This window comes from Ictidomys tridecemlineatus, chromosome 3 (assembly GCF_052094955.1).
Source record: "Ictidomys tridecemlineatus isolate mIctTri1 chromosome 3, mIctTri1.hap1, whole genome shotgun sequence".
NCBI lineage: Eukaryota > Metazoa > Chordata > Mammalia > Rodentia > Sciuridae > Ictidomys > Ictidomys tridecemlineatus.
This window is the reverse complement of record NC_135479.1, coordinates 86,060,567-86,081,034: the sequence shown is the minus strand read 5'-3', so window position 1 is coordinate 86,081,034 and position 20,468 is coordinate 86,060,567. Positions and strand designations below refer to the sequence as shown.

Genomic DNA, 20,468 nt, shown 5'->3' with positions numbered 1-20,468 from the left:
TGTACCAAGCATTTCCACCCAGGTATGTATCACTTATTAAGCATTTTCCGTGTGCCAGAAAAATGTGCAAAGGATTCCGTTTGATTCCCTTGACAATTCTATAACACAGGTATGGTACATACAAGTAAGGAATCAAGTTTCAGAGAAATTAAATGATTTGGCCAGGCTCACCCAGCTCCTACGTGATACCACTGGACTTTAAACTCAGACCATTGTGATCAGAGCCTGAATCCACACATAATCGTATGTGCCATGTGGTCTGGTTCCTCTGAAGCAGGTTTGAGCCAAAAACTAAGGCCACCCCGGGGTCTTTAACCAGCATCCTGATGAGTTTCAGAATGGAGATCTAGAGATCACCAACTCCACCTGAGAGCAATCCTTCCTAAGGATAGACACCAAGAGTGTGTGGCTCTCTCTCTGTAACTCCCTGGGCAAGGCACAGAAATGCTGGTCTTCACTCAGAAGGGAATTCTCTGCCAAGGGACGACTCCTTGTTGTTGGACATTGTCACAATCCCTGTACACCTGAGAACCACTCCTGACTTCTCCAGGGAGAGCCATTAGGAGGCATAACCAGAAGGACAAGACCAGGTCCTGCCACCACACTGTCTGCTCTTGGAGCCTCACACTGGGGGTTAAGAGGCAGCATGGACTCAGTCTGTTCTTTAAACACACCAGGGCAGTGGCTAAGGCCACGTCTCCCTGCCTGTGTGTTCTCCAAAACACAACTAGGACCTTGCTGATTTGTACATAGATGGTTGTCCCATCATCTATTCACCAGATGATCCATCTGAACTCTAGTTATTCCCATTGCCTGCCTGCATGTCTATGTGTATGTGCACAGGTATGCATCTGTGGTGTGTGTGTGTGTGTGAGTTGGTGGGGAGGGGAATATACTGAATGCATTACTTATATCACCTCTGATCTCACTTAAAAACTCAGATGGTTAGAATTATCTACTCTGCTTTATTTATTTAGCCTCAGCAAGGCTAAACTGCTTTCATTTTTTTTTTTTTTTGTACCAGGGATTGAATCTAGGAGGACTCAATCACTGAGCTACATCCCCAGCCCTATTTTGTATTTTGTTTAGAGACAGGGTCTCACTGAATTGTTTAACACTTCATCTTTGCTGAGGCTGGCTTTGTTGTGGTCCTCCTGCCTCAGCCTCCCGAACCGCTGGGATTATAGGCGTGAACCACTGCACCCGGCCTAAGTTGCTTTCTTGATGGTCTACAGCTTATAAGTGAGGAGTTGACTCACACCTGATTCTGCCAGACTTGAAAAAACCTAAGCCCTTGATGGAATCTCATAACTCCATATACCCAAGTGTGCTCCAAACCTCCCACTCACCCTTCAATGTCATACTTGACTCAGTTCCAAAACTTGACTCTACAAGGCCACTCTGCTCCTCTCCCTGGTCACAGCCACCTGTATTCCCTCCTCCATGGATCCAGGGTGCCTCACTCATTCCTCTGGTTGAATGTCCACCCACTGTGTTGAAGCTGCATTACTACATGTATAACCAGTGTGTGAGTTCTAATGAAAGAGGGAGAATTAATGAAAACTTTCCTTACTGCTATAATTTGAACCTGGAATACTCCCCCCCACCAAGACCCATATGTTCAAAGCATGGTCCTCAGCTTGGTGCTCCTGGGAACTGGTGGAAACATTAAGATGTGGGTCCTACTGGGAAGTCTTCCAGCCACTGAGTTGTGCTCTCAAATGAAGACTGTGGCACCCCAGTCTCTTCCTCTCTCTTTTTGTTCCCAACCATGAGGTTTTGCCCCACCACATATTCAGACCCAAAGCAATAAGACCAACAATATATCATACAGTACAACCTCCAAAACTGTGAGCCAAAATTAGCATTTTCTCTTTGTAATTTGATTATCTCACCTTTCTTACAGCAATAGAAAGCTGACTAGCACAGTAAATTGGTTCCAAGAAGTGGGGTGATGTTTGCCATTACCATATGCCTGACGATGAGGAAGAGTATTTACAGTTGGTTTGCAAAAGGAGTTGGGGAAAATTCAGAGGACTGGGCTAGAAGAACCCTACAATCCTGTAAGTGGAACTTAATGGGCAATTCTTGTGCAGACTTATAAAACCAGAAATCTGTGGGAATACAGACAGTAAAAGCTATGCTTATGAGACTTCAGGTAGAAATAAGGACTGTTAGCATTTAGACTAGGGGCCATCCTTATTACTGTGTGGCAAAGAATTTGGATGTGCTTTTATTCATTCCCTGAGACTTTTGATAAACTCAGCTTCCCACAAACCATGAGATGTGGTGGGCTAACTTATTTGGTAGAGAAAATTTCAAGGCAGCAAAACACGCAGATAGTGGCATGAGTGTTATTGGGTGCCTTTAGTCAAATTTACAGGGAGAATCTGGAGCAAATAGAAGCCAAGCAGAAAGATTGGACACACTGGCCGTTTCAACAGAAAGGAATGTGTCCTTTTGTCTTCTTGGTAAATGTGCTGTGTTGCTTAGATGTAAAGAAGGCCAATATTTTTAAATCAAGAATGAAATGATTTCCATTCTCCCAGTAAAAATGGCAAACTTTTCACAAGCATAGTGCGAATAAATCTTAAGGGAAGAAAAGGCAAATTGTGGTCCTATAACCTTTTAGCTGTGGACTCCAACAGAGGCATGAAGAGTTGATTCCCTTGAGACTTACTCTTTTGGGACAAAGAAAGTAGTTCTGCTGTCTGTAGCACCATTTAACCAGGCACTTCAGATCCCCAACTATGCCATAAGACCAAGGGGGGAAAAAAAGAGGCAAAAGAATAAATTTTAAAATAAAATAGATTTCAAGATACACACAGAAGAAACAAAAAAAATATTTACAGCCATCTATTACAACTTTAAGAGAATTTCGCCAGGATGCTAAATGTCAGATAATCACACAAAATTTAATAGCATTCTGCCATACAGACAGTCATCAATTATGGAACATAAATTTCAAAAATAAGATATTAGCTAGAACAAAACTTCCAAAAAGGTAAAGTTTCTACAAATCTAACAAAATCTATATGATGATTCGTTTTAATCTATACATAAAAACATGAGTACTATGAAAGGTACACCATGTTCAGTGACATTTTAATATTGTAAACAAGTTAAATCCCCCATTTGAATATAAAAAAAAATCAATGCAATTCGAACAAAATGGCAGTTGTTCTTGTAAGAACTTGACAAACCCATTGCAAAATATTCTAGGAAAAATACAGAATCATAGATAGCTAAGTCAATAAAAATGGAAGAGCCGAGAGATGTACTCTAGGACAGTAAAAGCTACTATAAAGCCATAAGAGTGATAACAGAATGATACTGGAATAGGAACAAAGAAGACCAATATTACCAAGTAGCCCAATGGTACCCAATTGACCAATGGTACCCTTTATATAGAAGAACACAAGAAGATCAAGGCGTTTCCACAGAGAGATGAGACAGTGTTGTTTAGTCAGCAGAGTTAGGAATTTGTTGGCTATAAGGAAAAGAAAGCTGGGTGGTTATTTTACGCTGAAATATTCCAAATGGAATAAAAACCTAAGCACAGAAAGTAAAAGTATAAAACTCATAGAAGAAAGTAAACTTGAATGCCTATAATCAAATCCTCAAATGCAAAAGCCATAAGACAAAAAAAAAATCCTCAAAAATCATGAACATCACAACATAATAGTCATGGGGTTTAACAAGAAGCACCGCAGACAAAGTTAACAGATCAATTTCAGGCTGAAAGAAGATATTGCAGTATCTAATGCCAATAATGAATTAATTTTTATTCTAGACTGGATCAGAAACTCTGAATCATTGAGGAAAGATGAGAAACCCAATTTCTTTTAAACAAACAAGGATATGAATAAGCAAGTCAGAAAGTAGAAAGCTGAGTGAATAATAAGTTAATTTTCTTACTACCTAGTAATCCATATATGCAAATTACATCGTGAATAAGGTGGTGGCTTACACCCATTAGAGAAGCAGAAATTGGAAAAGTGAGTGATTTGCTGTCAAGGAGAGGATGTGAAGAGTTCAAAGCACTGTGGCCTCTTTCTGGAAGTTTGAGTTGGCACAACTGTCTTGGAAAGCAACATAGCAGGACTTGGGAAAATAATGGTTATTTATGTCTATAATCTGTCAATTCTACTTGCATTTATGCATCCCAGGAGATTGTGCATAGTTTTTGTAAGGGAACCAATAGGAGGATGTTTATCAACAATGTTATTAATTCTAATCACAGGAAGTTAAATTTGGAGGTCACTGGAAGGATAATTAAGTAAATTATGGAAAAAGTCAGAACCAGAATGAATTTTATAGGTCAACACCTTTTATATAAATTAGAACCTAAGCTTGTGCACACACACACACACACACACACACACACAAAAAAAAAAAAAAAAAAAAAAAAACCTTTCCAGAGATGTTCTAAGGTGACATGGCTATTGTCAATCCAAATAACAAATAGAGAAAGATAATGAATTTCATCAGGAATGAACATTGCTTCTGGGAGTAGGCGTGCACAATACTAGATTATGGATGTGTTCAGGGAGGCGAAGGGAGACAAGGGTTTTTAAAGGTAAAATGAGGAGGGTTACATAAGTTGTTTTGAAACAATTTTCCTTCACCACAAAGATCGATAATAAGAGTAGTCTCAGTCCAAGGTTGGACAGGCATACTAGGCAGATGTCCTTGCTGAAGAATTTTTTTGTGTGAGGTTAAAACTGGTCTCTGTACAAGGCGGCGGTTCTGGTCAAGTCTCTTGTGATGCTTTTTGTTATCAGCGATACACCCACATGTGATCTCCTCCAAACCCTTTTTATTTATTTGCTCAGGTTTGACACAGGAGCTCCATTTTGACAACTTTCACAGTATTTAAACTTTTCTATAAAACTTGTAAGCATAGGAGACGGTGAAGGATGGAGGAATGAGTGTAGGGATCAGAGATGGGGGAAGAAATGAATAAATAAATGGTAAACAGGAGTGGCCCTGTGTGGACAGATGTTGAGGGCTGGGTACAAACCAAGGGTTGTGAGGAGCTCCACGGTGGCACCCACGGTCCTCACAAAGGAGAAGGAAAGAACAGAAGAAGAGAGCATACAGCAAGAGAACCAGAGAGCTAGCGGTATCTCTGGAACAAAGTGCCTGGCTGCTACTCCTGGCTCCATCACTTAACAGACTTGACCTTGAGCAAGTTACTTCACTGAACTCTGCCTCAGCTTCCTCAGATGTAGACAGAAATGCTAACAGGATCCACCAAAGGACGTGTGGAAGGTTAAGAGTCTCCATGCGAAGTACCTGATGAGTGTGGGTAAATTTCTCCCAAGACACCCAAAATCAAGCCTCTTAATGAGTGAGCCCACTGCTAAATCCTTCTTGGATCTATGAGAGTAGCAGGACTCCCTGGCCTCTGGGGCCTGCATCCCAGGGCTCAGTGGATGGATACAGGCCTGCATTCTCTCTCCCTCAACTCCCTCCCTGACCTCCCCATGGAAAGTAAAAGGAGGTTCAAGTGGGAGGGTTGGGTGGTAGCCTCTGCTGGTGGACTCTAACTGCCAGAGAAGACTCGGAGGTAGGCTGCCTCCCTCACGGTTTCTAAAGCAGCCCTTTATGAAAGCCTCTGGAGAATTCTGGTTCTAACCTTAGTACAAATATTCACTCTTGCCCAAGGAAATGATGTTTTAAATTTCCTAAGCTGTTCAAGCCTAAAGTCTATTTGCCAAACAGTGATTCTTCTCTTCTGTTGGATTTTATTCCTCCAGATCACTGATGCTAACATTTCTGGAATCTATAAAAATTCTGAGAACCTTTCAGTCACATGGCATATCTTGGATTGCTAGGGAAGACAGGAGGTTTTTTTCTGTCTCTGAAGAATAACTCACATTTCCTCGGCTCCTGCCAGGTACCCAGTCCTGCACTGGGCCCTGAGGCTTCAACACCCTCCTCCTCTGGAAGTACATTGTCCTCTTGATAGCAGCCCCAAAGGTGGACCCTAACCAAGGCCTGTTGAGCCAGATCCCCCTTATAACTTTCATGGACCAGCTGTAGAAATTTTTGCCTTTGTGGGCCAACTTCTCCATAAATAAAATAAAAATTGTATTTCATCACTACATTGTTATAATTATGAATGTTATTATGAAGGGAGGGGGGGCTGAGGGAGAGAGAGTGTCCCCAACACCACTCACAGGCTAGATTCAGTTTTAAACCTAAAAGCAATTATAATGATTTTTATGGGTCCCTGAAATTATCATGGGCCTTAGGTTCTGTGCTTACTGAGCCTGGTGAATGAGTTAACCCTGTATTGAACATTTGATGTGTGCTTCAGACCTTTTATTTCTTTAGAGATATACGGGATGATGATATGTGGAGGAGGAGCAGAAGGAGGAGGAATAAGATAATAATGACAGATACCATGAATTGAGAGCTTACTCATATGACAACTTTATACAAATTATTTTCTTATACAGCAACCGAGGAAGTTATCATTATAATTCCCATTTACAGATACAGAAGCTGAGGCTCAGAGAAATGAATATAAAACAGTAAATAGTAGAGCCAGGTCTGGTTGGCTACTAACCCCTCATCCAATGGCCTCCTCTTTGATAAGAGAAAACTAACAGAATCCAAGGGCAGCATCAAAGAATCTGCTAGAGATAATTCAAATGGTTCAGACTATAATTCATAAGGTCTCCAGCAGACGAGGAGAAATCTGTGGACATCCACAGCAAACAGATGTCAGTTGTTCTAGGCCTGTGCATTAGTCAAGGTTCTCCAGAGAAACTGAAACTATAGGAGATGGGGTGGTATTTATAAATTGTGGACATTGGGTCACACAAGGACAAGGAGTCCTCCAATCTGTCATCTGCAAACTGGAGAACCAGGAGAATAGGTGATGTAATTCAACTCAAGTCTACAGGCCTGAGAACCAGGGAGGGAACCTGATGTAAGTCCCAGCACAAAAGTTTGAGTACTCAGAGCTCCGATACCCAAAGACAAGAGATGACATATATCCCAGATCAAGAAGAATTAGAATTTGCCTTTCCCCTTGCCCTTTTGTTCAGGTCCAGCCTTCAACAGATTGGATCTTGCATACCTACACTGGAGAGGAAGAATCTTCCCTGTTAAACCTATTGATTGAAATGCTGATCTTTTTTGGAAAAGCCCACACAGACACACCCAGAAATAATGCTATCTGGGCATCCTTTAGCCCAGTCAAGTTGATGCAAAATTAACCATCAGAGGCCAGAAGATGAAAATGAATTTGAGGAAGAGAAGAGAACATTTAGGTTAGGGGAAAAAATCTTAAGTGTGCAAAGGTGAAAAGATAAGGGGTGTAAAATCAACCAGGAGCTATCACTTCCTCACTTCTACCTTTGAGTTACTAGCTAAGGGTATTCTGGGGAGCTTCTAGTGCTAAATGACCAGCACTTTTTATTTATTTTTATTTTTTTATTTTTTGGCGGTGCTTAAAAGAGATTATTTCTTTAGAAAAACACAGTCCTAAGAAACAGCACCTGCTTCGTAGCCATCTATGCTGGAAAGCAGGTACTGTCAAACTGAGAAAATGATTTTATTATTCTTATAAATGATTATTCTGCTTCTCTTGGGAACTCAAGAATAGCTTATAAGGGAGAAACTCGGCTTCCCAATGACAGGGCTGTTTTCAAATCAGAGTTGGCATTTGCATCAATTTCGCTGAGAGGGAGCAATTCTTATTTTTTTTCCCAATCCTATATTATGGGGTAGGATAAAAGAGTCGAGTTCCTTGCATGAGAGGAAAATAATGCCTGAAATTGCAGCCTTGGGGGAAAGATGGAGGCTTGTAGACTCACCCCTTGAGGCGGGAAAGATAACTGTGATGAAAAACGCTGTGTAGAGCTGATGGTGTCCAACAGGACGCAGTCAACTGGTGACGCTGAACAGAGCCCCTGGAATCCTTCTGTGGCAACACCAGGGAAAGGGAGAGAGGGCTGAGGGAGAGAGTGTGTCCCCAACACCACTCACTGGGCTTGCCACCTGTCTCACAGTATGATGAAGCTCCATCAGCTGATTCTGAGTCCTCCTCTGAACCTCCCCCCACCCACCGTCTGCAATCCATTTAAGCTGCCCCCTTGCAGACATCAGAAACCCTCCCAATGCTCTTGTCTGCATTTGTTGGGGTCCGTGATCTTCCAGTGCTCCCCATGATCCCAAAGTTCACTAAGATTTCCTGAACTGGTCAGACCTAAACTCTCTTTGTCACAATCCACTTTGGTGGATTGTGTTCCTCCTTTGCATTCAAGGCCTCTACCTTCTTGACCCTCTGACCTAGCCTCTCCATGAGCCCTCCAGGACCTCTGCAGATCCCCAGTCCCTCCTACTGCCATCGTTTTGTTCATATGGCTGCCCAACCTGAGATTTCCTCATCACTTCTTTCTACCTTAGGTCAACAGTGCCATCCAGACCAAGTTTCCTGAGCTCTTATTCTGAGCCAGTCCATGGGGTGTGGGGTGTGTGTGTGGGGTGTGGGGTGTGTGTGTGGAGTGGGGGGGAGTCAGAAGCACAAAGATAATGAAGACACAGATCCTGCTTACATGGAGCTAGTGTGGATGTGAGACAAGAAGTCTTAGTGCGCTCCCTGCTGCTATAACAAAATACCCAAGACTGGATGATACACATGACAGAAGCTTTTGGGGAGCTCACAAGTCTGGAGGTTGGGAAATCTGAGAGGACTAGTTTCTAGTGAGGACTTCATGCTGCACCATTCCATATTAGAAGAATGAGAAAGGCTGAGACCAGGAGAACCAAAGGAGGCTGACTTCACTTCTATTACAGGACCCCTCCTGGGTTATAACTAATCCATCCATGAGAGCAGAGCCCCCAAGACCTATCTCTTCTTATTAGGCCTCACCACCCAATGCTGTTGCATTGAGGATTAAATTTCCAACATATGGAAATGTGGAGACACATTCAATCCATAGCACAAGGCAAAAGTACTGGGAAACCTGGTATGTTCTCCAAAATAGTATGAGAAATACATGGCGCCTTTCAGTCATACATGGGGAAATAGCCAGAGGAGGTGCAGGAGGCCCCCTTCCAAATGCCAAATCCAGCTTCTTCCACCACCTCCAGGCAGCTTCCCCGGACCCTGCCCGCATGACCTTCTTGAGCATGCATTTGAGAAGGCAGTCAAGGGAGGGGTTAAGAGGCCACACTTTGGGCCTAAATGCCTGAGTTTTGAATTCCTGTTCTACTCTGTGACTACAGGCAAGTCACTGAAACTCTCTGAGACACAGTTACTCTGTTGTAAAATGGAGATCATAATAATAGTACTGACCTACTAGAGTGGCTATAAGGATTAAATGATATAAATATGCAGAGCACTTAAAACAGCATCTGGCCCAGTGTTCACGCTTCAGAAGTGTTTTCTGTTACTATCCAGGGCCCTCATAACGTACTTCCTGTGGGGCTCCATTAGTACACCATAGCTGCCCCATAAACACTGTTGGAAGATGGTGTTTGGGAAGGTATTGGTTTCATCTATTTGGATGCATTTATTCTTTAATATTCTGCCTTTTCCTCCACCATGACAATTCTGTTGGCAGTGTTCTGGCCTCATTGGCTCACACACTATCCAGAGACTCCCCGAGAAAGCTGATTGCATTACATTTTGATTGACGTTTTTAAAAAATAATAGAAACAGAAACTTCTGTCGTGAATGTCCAAGAATAGACTCTGCAGTAAGTCTTCCAGCTTCGGGTCTCGGACAAAATTGGAAGAGGAAGTGATCATTTGCCGTCTTTCTTTATAGACTGCATATTTGGCATCTCTTCGATGCTAAATGGGACTTTTTTAAAAATAGTCTTTAACAAGCATCTTGACAGAGACTCCATGATGGCTACCAGAGGGTGTAGCCACGGAGAGTCAGCAGGCATGAAATCCATCCTACCCCAGCCAAATGGCCATTCTCCCAGGGATGGAGGCCTATGGCAGTGGAGAGACTGGCTCAAGAGAATCATCTGGAAATATGGTATTGGTTTGATGTTAAAGCTCTAAAAGCCTCTTTCCCCCTGGGAGTGTGAAGTGAGATTAGCCAAATGAAAGGCAAGTTCATCCTACCGTGCCCACTGCTCTGTGGGGAGCAGTGAAGGAGACCTTCAGGGACATACTCCAGGTGATTATTTTTTGGAGCCTTCTCTCTGCAGAATCAAGCCCAGATCGAACTTCAAATGTCAGCAAATATTGGCTGAATGCCTTTATCTGTAAGTAGTGGCCTAGTGTGAGCTGGGATGTGAAGAGAGGAAAAGCCCAGACTCTTGTCCATGAAGAGGAGCATCATGGGTGGAAAGGGCTGGGCCCTCATAGGTAGATGCATCTGACGCTGCAGAGTGTTAGGAAGTGCCCATCTCCGGGGCCATCTGTAAAGTGGGATAATAATGATTTCATGGGGACATTGCCATACTGAGTTACCACTGGAGATAAGACCCCCGTGGAGACCAGTGAGTCTGCCCACAGAGGCTACCGCAGGTGGGGGCAGGAGTGCCATTCTAGAAAGATGGGGACCTGCTGCCAGTCAGGATTCCAAAGTCGCTTCTGTCATGCCACCCACCCAAATGGGCTCCGAGGCCACCTAACTGATGTCCACAACCCTATGGCTGTCACGGCCCCTGTCCTTCCTCAAAGCCCTCATCAGAGTGGCCAGAACGCCTGCCCTACTGGGCTGCAGCCCCCGTCCCTGGGGCTCTTTCCTATTCCTCTTCCTCTGCCTCCTCCTCCTCCTCCTCTTATTTCTCCTTCTGCTGATCTTCTTCTGTCGACTGTAGTCACACTGCTCTGCCTTTTCTTCCTCGGGCCCAGGGGGAAAGTGAAACGTCAAGTTGGGATTAAAAAGTAACAGGGAAAGCAGGCACCCTGACTCATCCTGGACTCCAGTAAAGTGGCCATCTGCACACCTAGGGGGGAGGCCTGGAGCTGGCTGTGCTCCCCCTCACAAGAGTTCTGCTGGGGAAAGACGGGAGGCTCAGAAGAAGGACTCCCCAGGACAGGAGGGAAGTTAGAACCTTGAGATCTTGGGGCAAAGCTTGTGTACCAGATCCCAGACAGAATCCCTTTTTTTTCTCCAGGGAAGCAAGCTGTCTCGGAGACTTAACCACCTGTCCCCTCTTTTATGGATAGGCAGCTGAGTCCCAGAGCCCAAGCTGAGGGCCAGGAGTCAGCTGACCTGGAATAAAGATGGAGGTCCATCCATTCCTGCCTCTGCTGCTGCCTCACCCACCTATCAGGGTGAGAAGGACTGGAGAGGAGCAAACACCCCAACCCAGTCCCCCCACCCACACACACATCTGTTGATAATGACAGGTGGGGGAATCGTGGCCTCTTTCCATTTTAAGAGATATTTTTCAATTATCCAGTCAATCAACAGGCAGGCTTCTTGAGGCCTGGCACTGTGCTTACTTTCATGGGAAACCAAAGAAGCAGAAGATGCCAGATTTGCCCTGAAAGAACTCCCAATGTGTGTGGGAAAGACTAGCTGATTCCCTGCTCGGATTTTTTTTTTTTTTTTTTTAGGAGAGCTGAAACAAACTGCACACGCCACTCGATTCACCCATTTACAGTATGAAATTCAGTGGTTTTTGGCATAATCAGAGCTGCACAACCAAAACCACAATCAATTTTCTAACAATTGTGTCATCCCAGGAAGAAGCGCTGTGCCCATCACCAATCATTCCCCTAGGAAACCACTCATCTACTACCTATCTCTATAAATTTGCCTCCTGGACATTTCACACAAATAGCAACCACACTGTGGTTCATCTTTTGTGACTGGCTTCTTTCAAGATTTCTTCATGCTTAAGGGTCATCCATCTTTCATTCTCTTTATGGCCAAATAATATTCCATGGCATGGATATACCACATTTTTGTTTGTCCATTGGCCCATTGATGAACATGTGGGTTGCTTCCACTTCTTACCTTTCATGAATAATGTAGCTGTAAACATTAAAACATAAGTTCTTGTGTAGCTATATGTTTTTGCTTCTCTTAGGCATATACTTAGAAGAATTTCCAGTTTTTACATAACTCAATATTTAATGTTTTCAGTAACTGATAGACTATTTGCCAAGGTAGCTGAGCCATTTTACATTCCCACCAGCAATGAGCGAAAGTTCCAATCTCTCCACATCTTTGCCAGTACTTATTATCTGTCTTTTTTTTAGTATAGCCATGCTAGTGGGTATCAAGTGGGATCTCATGTGGTTTTGGTCTTTGTTTGCCTTTTTGATAATTATGTTAAGCCTCTTCCCATGCATCCATTGGCCATCTTTATATCTTCTTTGGGGGAGTTGCCTACTCAGATTCATAGCCTGTTATTAAATGGTGTTATTTGCCCACTTGGATTTTAACCCTTTTCCTATGAGACAGATGAACTTTCATTTATGTTAGGAATTTTAAAAAACCTGTGGTGACTTCAAGTTCAAGTTTGTTTACTCAACAATGATATGTTTTTAATAACCGAATATCTGTGCCCTTGCTTTTTATTCATTTGCTCATAAATTTAATACATTTCAGGTAAAGAAAAAGGACAAAACCCCAATCTACAAGAAGTGCCCTAGTTAAAATCACTTTCTTCTTCACCTGCCCTGAATGTCATCCCGGCCAGCTCTAGACTGAAACAGGTATGCTTCCTGTTCACAGGTGGGCGGAGTGTTCTCAGAAGCAAGGACAACTTGCGCTTCTGTCTTCCATGGACCTCGGCAAGACAGTGCTCTGCCAGAAGGCAGGGACTGTGTCTCTTCTACACCCACATCCCCAGCTCTGGAAGCAGAGCTTGGCACACGAAAAAGTCCAGTTAGCTTTGGAAGGTGGGAGCAGCTTCAGAGCTGATCTGGACCAAGCTAGCCTGCACCCTGGGCCAGGGACTCTTTAAGGGCAGGGCCAAGTGCCCTCTTGTGGGCTCCCTCCAGCACAGAGCTCTGTCTGGTGCCCAGCTGGCCTTCACCACACGTCTGCAGAATATGGTTGGAGCATTCTGAATGATCCAATGCAGCTGTACCACTTTGATAGAACGATGGTCTCTATTTTATGTGATTTTAAGGGATCAAGAAGAGAGACGGCTATAGTTATTTAAGAGAGACTCTGCCCTACCAAAATTTGCAGCAATCTTAATCCCCTTTCTTCCCACTACCCTGAGTTCTGGTCTGAGCTCTGCCTCCTGAAATAGAGCATCTAAAGTACTAACCAAAGCCTGACACTCGGTGGCACACGCCTGTAATCCCAGTGACCTAGGAATCTGAGGCAGGAGGATGTCAAGTTTGAGGCCAGCTTCAGCCACTTAATGAGGTCCTGTCTCAAAATAAAATAAATAAATAAATAAATTAGAAAAGAGCTTGGATGTAGCTCAGTGGTAAAGCACTCGTGTTCAATCCCAAATGTCACAAGAAAGGAAGAGGAAGGAAAGAAAGAGACAGAGAGAGACAGAGAGAGAAAGAAGCTTTCTCCTGAAAATTAGGTCTTCCACTGCTCATCCATCAGCTGATATGGTTGCTAGGACCAAGGTGAATTGTCTCTGTGTTCAAGGGGCCCTAAATGACTGACCCTTGGGGATGGGACAGGGAGAGCGAAGGAGACCAATATTTTTTTAACTTATTAGCATTAAGGCTCTCAGGCAAGCACAAAGCACTCTGAGAAATTCACTTCAGCTCTTGTCAAATGGAGACAAAGGACCGCATGTGCTGAGCAATGCAAAGAGGGGGACAAGGAGCCACAGCAGATCCCTTTGCCCAATAGCGCTACGTAAGGCTGGTTAGAAGGGGTTCAGTTGAAGTGGCATTGAGTCCCATGTCAGCGGTGTGCTCTTTCTTGTTCTTAAATGCACATGAAATGATACACATGGTGTGTTAGTCCATAGCATGAAGCAATAAATAACACCCTAAGGTTTACAGTGATGAACAGTGTCTCCTGACCTTGGTGGGGGCTGCACCAGGAAGCAATCTATGTTCAAGCTGCAGAGCCCCTCCTTGGAATGAACTGCACCAAAGTTTGTTCCCTAACTTGGAAATTCTTCTTCTTAGGGGATTCCCAAAATTGTGGAAGCCTCTGCACCAAAACCTCCAACCCAGCCTGTTTGACCACTCTCATGCACACCCCAACCCAGAGCAAAAATAAATCCAACTCTGGTGCATGTTTTCCTGACTTTATTTTTAATATATATATATATATATATATTTAGTTGTCAATGGACCTTTATTTTATTTATTGATACAAGGGGCTGAGAATTGAACCCAGTGCCTCACACATGCTAGGCAAGTTCTCTGCCCCTGAGCCCCAGCCCCAGCCCATGTTTTCCTGATTTTTATGTCCGTCTTTCTAAATAAGATGCTTAAAAGGCAGCTAGTGCTTCAAGTGTAAGTGTGTTAAACAGTATCTAGCAATTTCTACCATGAAAGATGGTAACTGAGCCTTCTCTCACTCCTGTGACCCAATACACACACACATACACACACACACACACACACACACACACACACACACATACATATGACCTTTCGTCTCCATCACATCACAATTTTTGGGTGAACCATTGTAGTGTTTACATTTCTAGGACCGTGAAAACATTGCTCAAAGCTGAGACAAACAGTACCTTGTAATTACATTTATTTTCTTGAATACGTTTTTGATTTTTCCTGAGGTTGAAATTGCCTTCCCTTTTCTGTTCCCTGGCTTTTCCTCAGCATCAGTCATTAATTCATGCTCAACCCAGACACAGTTGGAAAACGGTTCTTATTAGAGTCAAAGGTGTAAGAAAAAATCTTTAAGTTTCTCTCTCCTCTTTTTTTTTTTTTTTTTTTTTATTGGCAACATCTCTCCTGGATCCCTCCACCTTCTGCTCCCTGTCTGGAAGGTCATTTTCTAGCTGCACAGCTGTCATCTCAGGTCACTTTTTGTCACCAGCTTGCAAATCCCGGTTCCCTCTCTCAAGATCCCATGTCTCTGTTTTGTACCTACCTAAGGGGTGCCTGAGAGGTCACCGTTTTATTCTTCTTGAAGGTTGGGCCATACAGAGAATTCTAGAATGGAAATTTTTTTCCTTTAAGGATTTTTGAAGAATTGCTCTACCCGCCAGCCTCCTGGGTTGCTGTGAAGAAGTCTGCTGCCAATTCTTCCCATTCATTGTATATGATATATCCTCTACCCACTTTCGGATCTTTGCACGGTCTCTGGATCCTTGGCCTGTGTGGGTTGTTTTTCATCCCCCGGGCTGAGCACCCGGCAGGCCCTCTCTATCTACCTGCAGCTTAAGTTCTTCAGCTCTGGAAAATGTATTTATATTATCTCTTCAATAATTTCCCACCAATCTTGTCTGTTCTCTATCTCTGCCGCTCCCGTTAGTTAGCTTTAGACCTATAGATGGAGTCCATAATTTTCCTTCCTTCTTCCTTTTCTCTTTCTCCTTCCATCTGTCCTTCCTTCTTTCTTTTCCTTTTCCTTTTTCTTTTTATCCTATTTCTGTGTTCTAGTTATCATTCAGGAAAATTCGTTATGACGTTAAGCTGGGCCCCCACATTCTTGTGGGAGTGGCGGGAGGGAGAGGGGCTGGGCTCTTCCCAGTCAACCAGTGGACTTTGACTTGATCCTTCTTTCACCAGCATCCCCCAGAGCTCCCTGTGCTGGGTGTCCTGAGGTCACAGCATCCTGGAGGAATTACTTCAGAGTCACCTCCTAGGACCAGAGAAAAGGAGGTCTGGAGCCTTCCTGCTCCCTATGCAGACTTGCATCTTACCTGCTGTCTCAATCCTTGCCTGGGAGGTACCTGGGCTTCCCGTCCCTGAACCACCCCCTCTGGCTGTGGACCACCCAGGTGCTCACTGGTGGCCCTGCTGCAGATGGGTGGCCCTGCTGCAGACAGAGCCTCTCTGCCATCTCCACCGCCTGCGTTTCTTCCTCCCCATTGTTCAGCTCTCTCTTACCCACTGTCTTCTTTGTCTCTGCAGATGTATACCATGTTTATCTCTACCATTTTAATGGAATCTCAGGAGAGAATAAGGAAAATGCATGTGTGCAAATCACCCTGTTTAACTCAAATTTTCTATTTTTCTTCTTTTGTTTAAAAAAAAATGCAACTTTAACGTTGTTTCGTACCAAACAGAGCTGTTGTATTTAACAATTGAAACTGTCAATTCTCTTTCTTCTGACAGTTCTAACACATTTTCAAGAACCCTTCGAAGTTATCTTTTTGAAATTTCAAGAACAGGTACATTCAGCTCCCCCGACCCCCACTGGAACCCATGTACTTTGCTTAGGTCCAGCCATCTGGTATTTGATGCAATTCACCTGTGCTAGTTCCCTATCGTTAAAATTGGGTTCTTGGTCTCCGTAAGACCTGAGTGGGAGTGAGCAAGGAGGAAGGGGTTCCAGACGGGTGGGAAAGAGACACAAGGCCTAGACAGGCAGTGGGAGAGAATGAGAGGGAGATCCCAAAGGGACCTGAGAGTCCCATCCATCTTCCATCGCCCTCATTTCATGGTGCCATTGAATGAGCTGGCTACACCTGTGCAGGTAGAGGTGTGGCTTGGCTCCTTCAGCTGAACAGTATAGAGGAGCAGCAGACTACAAGACCCAGAAAAATGTTGGAAGAGTGAAATGGCATGATAAATTGGAAAGCTCTTGGAAAATAAAAGGGCTCTATAAATGCACAGTGTCCTTACCACCTCGTGCAGTTCAGACAAGTTCAGTCCTAACTCATTGTAACATTATTGGGCAAGTACATTACAGTCATCTCCTGGGGACATGGAAATGTCCCTTGGACATGGAATATCCCTTGGACATGACAAACGTCCGGAAGTCTCTATGAAGAAATGTAGTGTTCATTAAGGAAATTGGAGCTCATGACATCCAAGGTTGACCCAGGAATAGATCTGCTCCAGTGCTCCCGTCTGCCCTGCAGCTCTTGGAGGACTTGTGGGAAGACGATGGAATTACCCAGATGGAGGAAGTCTGGGACCTTGAGCCACCAGGTGGAAGCCAGCTCAGGCTGACCCATACCAGACTTTGTCTAAGGAGAAAAGAACTCTTGTTGTACTAAGTTACTGGGATTTGGAGACTGATTTGTGACAAAGATACAGTCTGGCCTTTGCTACGAAGCTTGGGCTAAGAATAGCTCCCCCGTAGAGTCCAGAGCGTGTATCATGAGAAAGAATGAATTGGATGCAAAGGCCCTTCTGTTCATGCCTGGAGATTCAGCTGAGACCAGAAGGACCCTCCTGGACAGGGCTTGGCTAAACATTGTGGAATATCTCATATTCTGTGGACAATCTCTCTACTATAGTGCACCATGGTGCCTTCTCTGTCTCCTGGTGTCCCCTATGTGGCAGGCCCCTCAGTGCCATCTCTCAGACCCATTCTGAAACTCAGCCTCACAAAGATCCTTTTCTGCCCACCCCATTTCTTGGACCAGCAAGCAATATCAGTCACGTCCTCCCTGACTGGAGATCCTGCCCCCCTGGCCCTGAGGTGTGAGATCTCCCTCTCACGTGGATCCTCCTCTGGGAACCTCCTTAGAGCTGCACCGTCACTGTCCCTCAGTGTCTGACACACAGGCAGATGCAGAAAGGTGCAGAAAGTACAGCTACCTTTGACCAACCTTCCCAACTAAGGTGGAAATATCATGGAACCTTGGTTCCAACTAAAGTCCACAACTTTGAAAAGCAGAAGTCCCTTAAACATCAGAGATTTCAAAAGCTCTTCCTTTATGAATCATGTGAGCTTGTGAGGATCCAACAAAGTTGGAAAAACATCAACCTATATATTAGTTTTTTTAAAAAAAAAGTGTTGATGTAGAATTCTCCAGTGGTTCTAGAATTTTCAGCTAAGACTAGGGAAATGGAGTCACCCTGTATCCTATATTCGAAAGCAAACCCAAAGCAATTTGAGTTCAACATCCAGACTTTCCACCTAAGACTTAGGGGGAAACAGCAGAACCAGGCCTGGTACCTCCAGCCCTGGGCCACCCTCTCTCTCTACCTGATCAAGGGAGAGGAGAATGTTCTAAGGAGAAGGCACGTCCATGGAAAAAAAGCATCCCAGTCCCTTGCCAAGGCCATGAGGCTTCTGGAGGCTGAAGGAGGTTGTAAGAGGGGAGGGCAGTCCTCATCTCCCTGTAAGTGGCTCAGTACCCTTGGCTCACATCAGTGCCTCTACTGTTGGTGCCACTTGCACCCTGTTTCCCCCTTCCAAGAGTGTTGCTCTAACAAGAGTATATAAATAAAAACCAAGTGCATCGGCATTCAATCAGGTTAGCATATCTGTTAGAAAAAGCTTTACATGTGTTCCCTGAAGTTTGGGGCAAATTCTAGACAGAGGCTGCAGCCTGGATCTCTCTTAGGATTTTCTGAAGCTTGGAGGCTGGCTGTAACAGCTCACACAAACAACGTGAGGATATGGTAGAGAAACCACCACCTTCACTACCACATGCAGCCGACAGCTGGCGCCAGAGAGAACTTCTCTCCTCCTGAAAGGGGATTGGGAATGAGCACTAGGGGAATGGAATGAAGGAAAGCCTGAACAGCCTCTTTATGGATAAGTCCTCAGCTACGGGGAAGTTGAATACTGCCCCCAAAGTCCATGTGTACCATTGGTGTGGGTTAGGGTTTGGGTATGAGCTGTCTCCTTGTGTTAGCACAGCAATGTCCAGAGGTAGAAGATTACATTGTGAGAACTGTAACCTAATCAGTCTGTTCTAGGTGATCTAACTGGGTGATAAAGGCAGGCAGATGGGGTGTGACTACAGACAGACAGGGTGTTGCTGAAGGAGGTTGATCACTGAGCTTCTGACCTGGAAAGGTTCATCTTCTCTTTGATCCCTTTCCCTTTCCCTCTCTCTGCTTCCTGGCCACCTGAGTAGAGCTGCACTCCTCCACCATGTCCTGCCATCACGATGTTCTGCCTCAAACTTGGGCCCAGAACAATAGAACTTCTCTGGAAGAAGGTTGGCAAGGAGGTCTGAATGGAGTTTCAGATTGAAACTTTAAACTGGGTTCAATTTCTAATGAGTGAAGGTGACAGAACAGTGGTGGCATCTACCCAGGAAGTTGCTGAGGCTGGAGAAGCATCAACATGCTCAGGCAAAGGTAATGATAAGAGAAAAAAAAATCCCAGCTTTATTTATTTCACCCCAGGTGAATTAAGACTATGCCACAAATCACAGGGGGCCTCACAAATTTGTTATCTGATTTCAATGCTTTTCGGAGCAATCAAAGATTTTTTTTTAATCATCCTATTTTTTTTTTCATTTAACCCACTCATTTTATCACAAAAGGAAGATGGTTCACCCCAAGACACATGCCCAAGCAGAAAAACCCAGAACAACTCATGCCTGATTTCTGATAGGGTTAAAGGAAGCATCATCCTAATCACCCAGCTAGGGATATGAGGGCGGGGAGGGGCTCTTTGGATTCAAGCCACCCAAGAGCTTCTTCCACCCCAGGACACTCTGAGGTGATGCAGATACACACCTACACTGAACAGAACAGTGCCTTGAAGTCAGGGCTTGGCATCCATCGGAGACACTGAGGCCAAGGACACAGGGCTAGAAGACAAGCCACACCATGCACATTCAGGACACGTGCACCCCGGTATTCACATGTAAGTTGAAGAAAGGCCAAAAACAAACCCCAACATAAAACAACTGGATATTCTACCGCTCTGGACAGTTCACCCCATTACATTCTCTCCACAATTGCTGGCCCTTGAGCTTCAGGAGTGGACCACCTGAGGCCTATTTAAGGGAAGAACATGTGAGTAAAGAAATTTCCCACCCCCCAGGAAAGGAAAGATTTGTTTCCAAGTTTACCTTCAATACCACTGAATTGTTTCATTTTTCAAAACGTACAGGGCCAGCCTTCCTTTCCTGTTAGAAATTGTGCAAACATGGCACCTCTTCAGCATGCCTTGCTAACCACGGATTCCATTATGTGTTTAATAATTGACTATTCAATAGAGCATTGATGCATTTTTGTCTGGAACTAATTCACCTTTGTCTGTGCCTCAGCACGAATGTTCGGTGAATCACAGATGGGATCGTAGAAGTGCTTCGAGTGCAGGCTGCCCGGCACAGATCCACGGCCTCGGGATTATTCATGTCAGGCCCTGTGCTCAGAAATGTTCTAGCATGCTAAAACCACCTGAAAATGTGATTTATGAAAGCCGTGGAGTGCGGGACTACACCTTTTCCCTTCTAATGAGAACTAACAAATCACAGTCTGCAGGCCGCTTAAGCCAGAGAAGAAATTGTCGGTTACAAAATTAACAAAAATGACGCCCTTACAGCCCATTAAGGCCGTGGAGCTACCCAGTTGGAAATCGGGCCGAGCTCTGTTGACTTGGTAAGGAGTATTAGCAAATGCATATATCTTGGCTTCTCTTTAGTGAAAGGAAAATCCTCACACACACCCTGAAGAGTTTCCACCACGCTTTCTTGGTTTGGATTTCTGGG

The 20,468-nt window shown here is 44.3% G+C and overlaps 1 long non-coding RNA gene across 2 annotated transcripts in view; it reads right to left on the bottom strand.

Annotated features, from left to right (window-relative positions):
• The window catches only part of LOC144375850 (uncharacterized), a 71,508-nt gene extending 51,566 nt beyond the window's left edge, over window positions 1-19,942 (bottom strand). The window contains exons 1-2 of one of the 2 annotated variants that reach the window (XR_013435700.1): window positions 19,827-19,942; window positions 14,616-15,697 (exon numbers count right to left, since the gene is read on the bottom strand). This is a non-coding gene — a long non-coding RNA (uncharacterized LOC144375850). Of the gene's footprint in view, window positions 1-14,615; window positions 15,698-19,826 lie in introns of those variants that run through there. The other variant, XR_013435701.1, reaches the window with a different exon arrangement.
• Between the last annotated feature and the right edge of the window lie 526 nt (window positions 19,943-20,468).